Below are 7667 nucleotides of genomic sequence, written 5' to 3'. Positions count from 1 at the left end.
TTCCCTTTCACTCGACGCGGTCTCAACTGGTGGTTAGACGCAGAAGAGACGGGCCGTGGCAGGCTCACTCACTTGAGGAATTAATAAACTAACTAAACAACCAAATGACTGACTACTTTAACCTAAGAAACAATCCAAACAAACTACTTGCCTCTCAAACTTGCAGTTCACTTAACTCCCACCTTCCTTTCGGAAAACGGAAGGTGCGAAAAGCAAAGCCGTGAATCGGGGCGCCAAATCCAAAGTCTTCGACCAACTAACCGTAAATCGCTGCCACCAGTGTTGTGAACTGGTGGAAGGTTAAAGGAGGCGAGTTGGTTGGGACTTCGACTGTTTATTGAGGTAGCGTAGCTTCTATAATAGACAGCGCAAGACTGCACGCTGAGGGGTCGGCGCGAGCCGCTTATAAAGGGAATTCCAAGAGGAAGTCAAGAATAACCGGGGCTGACTGTTGGGGTGGGGGTGCCAAAGGAATCGGAGGAGTATAGTCTAGCATTGTAGAGACTTTCAGGAGGGATCGACTGTCATGGCACCATACATAGGTCTAAGCAGATTAGGTTAAGAGTGTTTATGGTGTATTTAGCAGATCACAACAGTACCACTAGTAGATACTTCACTGGAATAATCTTCATTTTTCCGCAAGCTAGAGAAAAATATCATAGCAATACCCAACTTTGAAATTAAAAGCTGAAGATAATGTTGAATACAGCCAATATAAATATAAATAAATAAATGTGTCCTGATATTGGGGGCCACCTGTGACATTGCCACATCATCACTCTGCAGTTGGTGTTTCACAACCTGCTGATATGGCGGCATTGCAGGGTTAGGAGGTAACCTTGGGCACAGAGAGTAACCTGCTGTGGACATCCGCATTAACAAGAAAACATAACACACTTCAACAATTAGATTTCTAATTGATCCTTAATTTTTAAGAGTTAATATAACAAGTTTGAGCAAGTGACTCAGAGACTTACTTTAGTACTGTCCTATACTGCAATTGGGCGCCCTGCATCTGCTGGGCGGCCTGCATCTGATACGCCTGCTGCATCTGTAAAGCATGCTGCATCTAAACAGCCTGCATTTGGGCGGCCTGACCAGACTGCAGGAGAGCAGCTTGCTGCTGAAGTAACTGTGGATTCAACTGCAACAAATCCAAATAAAACCATAATAAAGTAAACATTACACTACTTGGAATAATATGTTAAACTTATGCTCGTGTTACAGTGTACAGTAGGTTAACGAATTTAGTGTTCAAACAATAAGGTTTGGTTCTTAAATTTTTTGAGTACAGAGAGTGAAATTAGTGAGGCATACTTACCCAGTAACTCGCGGGCCCTCGCCTCGCTGAACGGCAGGAGGGCGAAGTTGGGGCGGCTGGGCGGCTCGCCTTCGCCTCCTCGGAGAAGTTGCCCGGGTTGAACTTGTCTGGCTCCGGGTAGAAGTAGGAGTCACGGTGGATGGCGAAGATCGGGATGATGGCCTTGACGCCCTTCGCAAGGTGGGCTTGCCGTCGGCGCCGGTCGTCGGCAGGACGTAGTCGTCGTTTGTTATGCGGATCGTGTTAAACGCAGCCGGGTTAGCCCATCCCACCCCAAAAACGGTTTTGAGGTACGGAGCCTAAATGGTAGTTCTGACCCATAAGAGACCGTGTGCAAAGTCTGGGGCCTGTGCGACAACGTTTACGCGGATCGCATTGTGATTTTCGTTTTGGCCCAACCTTGGCGCCAAACAGGTAGACCACCTTGTAGGCGCTGCACTGCGCGCACGCACTGTTAAAACGAATCGTCATTTCACGAAAAATATTGTGACGAATAGTTTGTCACAAGGGTTGAGATGAACCAATCGTCACATGATATTCAAATTCCCTTTTTCCTTCCTGCGCGCACGGTATCTCCCCGTGCTGGGACATGCGTGAAAAGTTGTGTTCCCTCCTCTTCCTCATCTTAGTCATTCTACATTCATTTTGATCTTAATAATCTGTCTATAATCTTTTTCGAATCTTACAATCATTCCATAATCTTAAAATCATTCCATAATCTAATAATCCGTCTATAATATTATAATCACGCTATAATCCTATAATCTATACTCAAAAGTACACGGCTGAGGCGAGTTGTAGACCCCTTACCTGCGGCCTCGGCGGAAATGCCAGTTTAGACTGCCAAAATTCAGAAATCGAAAGTTGGCCTTTTTCTATCGATTAAGGAATGTTTGAAAGTCCCCCACGCAAAACAGTTCTCTTATTGGTCGAGCGGTTCCGGAGACATCGCCTGTCAGAGATGAGTCTCATGGGGCGCTCTTAACATGATTTGTAGCCTGAAATGTGAGACGCTACCGTGCCCGTACCTGAAGCCGGGAGATTATACCTCGGCTTCCATCTAACGCACCGTGGTTAAAATAGTCCTATCTAGTGATGCTTGTCCATCCGAACTTCCCCACATGATTCAGACGGTCATTTTATAAGGACTTAGTTTTACTTGTAGTTTTCACACCTTTGATAGGCGAGTACAAATTTCCTTCAGCTTTCTCCAAAACGGGGCCAGCATAAAAATGTTCCCACAACATCCTGAAGCTGCTACCAGGTGCTCCCTGGACGTAAATGCTAGAGAAAGTTTGTATATTAACATAAAACAATCACTTTTCTGCAAATCAAGAAATGTCCTACATTATCCTACATTTACTATTTCTTCAGTTTTTAGTCGCTATGAAGAGAGAAGGTAACTCACACGTGCTCAAACGCGGCTATACTACCAGAGGAACAGCGAAAAATGTGGTTGCGATCTGTTATCAATGCCTATAAGTACCATTCATCTCCGACTTCGTGCGAATTATCAGAAGTTTCGCTACTGTACATAATTAAGGCGAAAAAGTGAAAATCGGTCCTTGGGCTCGTACACCAAAAACTCGACCTTGAAGTTGTAGAACAGAGCTCTTTGATGAAAACAAGATGTGAACGAAATTTTTCCGTCAGAATTTGAGACACCTGGAACTTTTCCCGTACGGGTCTCGGGCCTCTACAGAAAAAAATTCCAGGTGTCTCAAATTTTGACGGAAAAATTTCGTTCACATCTTGTTTTCATCAGAGAGCTCTGGTCTACAACTTCAAGGTCGAGTTTTTGGTCTACGAGCCTCTGGACCGTTTTAATCCTTAGTAATCCGACATTTATGCGATTTCCGGTATTTTTTTACTAGGGTCCGAGACAGCTGCATCACAGTAGTTTCCAGAATATTTATAAAGAATACATTTGTCTTATCCGTATTCCCCAAAGACATCGTTAGTGTGGATTCAGAGTTCTCACAAAACGCAAGCGGTATTTTCACGCCAGGCGTGATTTTCACGCTACGTATGCTTCACGCAGCCAATCAGGGATCGACTTTCATCACGCCAGGCGTGAAAATCACGCTTTGCGTGAGAATCACGCTCGCTTTAAGGGAACTCTGAATCCACCTTCAGGGACCGTTCATAAGCGATGATGACTTATGAATCTAATTTATGGACGACCCCCTTACCAAAAATATTGTCAGAGTCATAATTAGTGGTACCTAAAACCCCCTCACACATGGTTTTACGTCGATGGGATACTAGGATCTATTTTGGCGGCCTAAATGTAGTTCTAAATGGTTCATTTTCATATACAGTTCACAATTTACCTTTTAAGTTACTTTGACCCATGCATGTTGTAAGACCAATCTGGAGACACAATATGGGGACTGTGAGGTGGTTCCTATTCTGTTGTACTGCTTTAATAATGGTCTCTTCATTTTGCAAGTGCTTGTATTGATTATGACTCAATAAAATGTGAAATTTTGGTTGTCAATATCTTTGTGAACATTAATTTCAAACCAAGCTAATCAGAGGTGGTCACTTTGGCAAGATGAAATCATGCCATAAAAACGAGAATTGAACATTTCATACAGAAAATATTCAACTGAGCTTCAGTTCCTTTTCATTAACCAGGGGTGAAAATGAGCGCAGAATTACAGACCTTAATTAGGGCACAATTTGTTTTAATTCAAAGCAAGAGAAAGGAGAAAAAAAACAATCACACAAAATGATACAAACATCGCAAGAATATATAACTCTTCAACTTGGAGCTGATAAAGCTATCGTAGGAAGATTTAGCAAACATACCCAGTGGACAGAAAAGTGCTGTCATATGACGTGAAGAGGGTCATAATTATGTCATTTCAACATCATTTTGATGTGAAAAGACTCTTGTGACATCAAAATGGTTTCAACATCAAAATGACCCCCATGATGTCACCTTGACTTTTACTTTTTCTGTTCACTGGGTAGTAGCGACATGATCTTACCTTGATATCTTCAATTCCCACATAGAGAGTAGAAACATATTTTTACCTTAAGATCTTATAATACAACAAGATACTGGTATAAAAAAACTAAATTCAAATAGAAATAAAAATCTTTGTACTACAATGTGGTCTACTAGATCAAGTTGGTCAGCAATAAGTTGACTCTGGCCGAAGAACCTGGGTTAAAAACCATTTCCAATAGAGTAGAGGAAGAATACAATAAAAACCAGTGACACAAATAATTCAAATAGTACAAGATTTGTAACTCGTCTACTAAGGGCTGATGAAGCTTCAGTATGAATAACATCCAATAGTTCAGATCCAGCATGATTAGAGTCGCAACTTTTTCTCACCTTGATATCTTTGATTACATGAACATTGGCAACATAATTTGACCTTGGTATATAATATAACACGATACCTGGTTAAAAAACTAAAACTATATAGAAATATACTCTTTGTATTACAATTTGGTCATACTATAATACAACACAATACTGGTTTAAAAAATATAAAATCAAGTAGAAATTAAAATGTTTGAAGTACAATTTGGCCATAGTAATAAAATCAAGTTGAGGTCAACAGTAAGTATACTACAGTCGAAGGACTTGGGTCGCAAATACAAGTTTCTTGCAGAATGGACACTAAAACTTGTAAGTGATTGTTCCTGACTTTGCTGCCATAGCCTTCACACATGAGGAGCGAAATGGGAAGTGCTCGCAATCAAGTGCCAGGATATTCTTGAAACATGGGCCTTTGCACGCACCACATCGTTGGATCGGATCAATCTCATCTCGAAAGAAATGGTTCCTCATTAAAAAATCAGTGTAAAGAAGGATAAATTCAATTATGCCCACGTAGTGTTGAACAAGAACTCAATTAAGAATAGATTCTTGTAAGTAATATTGAGCACACTGCCTTTTGAAGAAAGTCAACAAAAACAAGAACTATTTATCTTCACTGTCACTGAGGTTGACTGTCCCCATGCCGTAGTCAAAGTCAGGATCGCCTTGTGAAGACTGAGCAGTACCTGCAGTGGTTATAGCCAGCTGATGAATTTTTGAAGAGGGTATTACTAGGAGTTTTAAGTGGGAGTCCTGCAGGCGCCATTGTTGCTGGAGTCAATTTGGATGTCCCTGCACATGATTCACTCAATTTGGATGTTCCTGCTTGCGCTGCAGCTGCCCCTGACACACCTCCGGACGCGTCGATATATAATTCCTTCGAATAGCAACTGAGCGTGATGACACTATTTGTAGGTATTCCTGCGGATAGCTGTGGGGCCTTGGATAGCTATTCGCAGGAAAGTCAAGGTAGAAAAAAATAATATTGGAATTCTTACGAAATAGGCATAGGACGCTATCCGTAGGAAAATTCCTGCGAAAAGTCGTGAAAACTTGAAAAATTTCCCGGCTTTGATATCGTGGATCAGACGGCAAGGTTATGGGAGGGACACCGGCCTTCTGAAGGTACGTATAGAGTACTAATTCTGACACTCTTTTCAAAACTTTGATGTGGAGCTCCATCCTGAATTCTACGGAATAACGGCTGTTAATCCCTGTCCTGATCCTGTGTGTTGCCAGCTGCGCCTTTGCTTTGACGGACAGAAGAGACAGTGATTGTGTGAAGGAAATAACAAAGCTAATGAAGAGGGCCTTTCAAGGAGGAGTGGGACGATGAAACCAAGGAATTCAACTTACAGTACAAACCATCCGTCCAAATTGCCCTCAAGGTATCAGCTGACAGTCATGTCTACCAATATTCAAAGATAGAGTGCAACGCAGAGGAAAGAAAGTGTTTGTGGAGCAATCAGTGAAACCATTGTCATATAGGAAAGATAGCAACTGTTGGTAAATTGTTGCGGCTTTCATGTTCTTGCAGCAACCCAGTGTCACTCGGCTTCATGATTATGTGTTGTATTTTACCAGTTCACCGCATGTGGCGTCAGGCGATGTAGACCAGCTTCGTCGGCATATCTTCACAGACCTAGCAAATTGTTCTACCAACCTTCATAATGACCTAGGAGCATCAGCTGTTTCTTCGCCTGTGTAGGGTGATGGAATTGTTCTGGACGAAAAGACTGAAATTTATATATGTGATGGTTTCACACTGTCCAGCGGGCTAGACGAAATTTTGGGTCACCTAGACAAGAAAGGAAGTATGATGGAATTGCTTGTCCTTACTACAATGCCGCTTAAAATTAGCGGCGCACTTTTTTGAGCCGGCGTATTTTCTAAGTGTTTTGAGCTGGAAGTGCGCATCCCTTGCGCCACCCCATACGGCCTGTGCAGCCCCTAGAGGGAAGCGGGGTAGAAAATTCGACCTAAAAGGTTCCGAATGTGTCACTTTAAATGATCGGAAAGTCGAAAGTTTTGTTGTACCGACTCAAATTTCTGTCTTCTTTCGAACGGCGCTAACAAAATCGCGGTCGTTCAAACCCACCCCCTGCCCCGTTCGTCCCCACCCCTATGGAGGGGTGAGTTCTGAGGATGGTCAAAACTACCGTGAAATCCTCCGGGGACACCCCCTGTACAGTGTACACGGAACATTTGTTGTTTTTTTAATTGGACAAACCCCGGCCAAACCACCCCCGCGAACGTGCAACCCCTTCTCGAATATCGGCCATTTTGGAACCTAAGGGTCGATGAAACTTTCAGGAATGATTCCTTTTGCCATTTGGAACGCATCCATGCAGAGAAACCCCCGGTGTCAACATCTTCAACCCCTTTTCAGGGGGTAGCTACCCCCGAGTGACCGTGCACCTCTTTGAGAGGAGATGGAGAGTTGGGTCTACGCGGATCTGTTTCAGGGGGCATCCTAGTGTAGCAGGCCCAAAAATAGGTGTTTTTCGCGATTTGTTTTTTTAACCCTTTACGTCACAGGGTATCAAATTTGATACACCTCCTAAAACACGGCCTGGAGCCGTCTACTTGTGAGGTACATCTCGTTTTTGTCATGGATACGTTTGAGGAGGTCCAGACGACTCTATCCATACCACTTACGACCCCATGAGTGCTTTGGGTGGGTTGCTGTGGTGCGCCAAAAACAGGCCTGCGAGGGGGTCCATGCAGGGCCTAACTGCAGCGCCTATAGCTGCGGGTAGAGGGGTCGGATTTTCATGGTAGTGGTCATGATTTGTTAGCAAAGGTCCAAAGTAAGCAGCGCCGAAGACAGATCGAGGATATCTCAAAAACTCGCATTGTGACACGCTTGCAAAGTTGTGTGTATCAAAAATGAACGTCCGTGACGTAGAGGCCCATTTTTTTGTCGTTTTTTGACATTTTTTCCATGAGATTCTAATGGTACATTGGTACGTGGTGAGGCTTGTGGATGACATGTGAAGCATATTG

This window comes from Frankliniella occidentalis, unplaced genomic scaffold, assembly GCF_000697945.3.
Source record: "Frankliniella occidentalis isolate FOCC.00 unplaced genomic scaffold, Focc_3.1 Scaffold426, whole genome shotgun sequence".
In the NCBI taxonomy this organism is placed as follows: domain Eukaryota; kingdom Metazoa; phylum Arthropoda; class Insecta; order Thysanoptera; family Thripidae; genus Frankliniella; species Frankliniella occidentalis.
Note: the sequence above shows the minus strand (reverse complement) of the source record.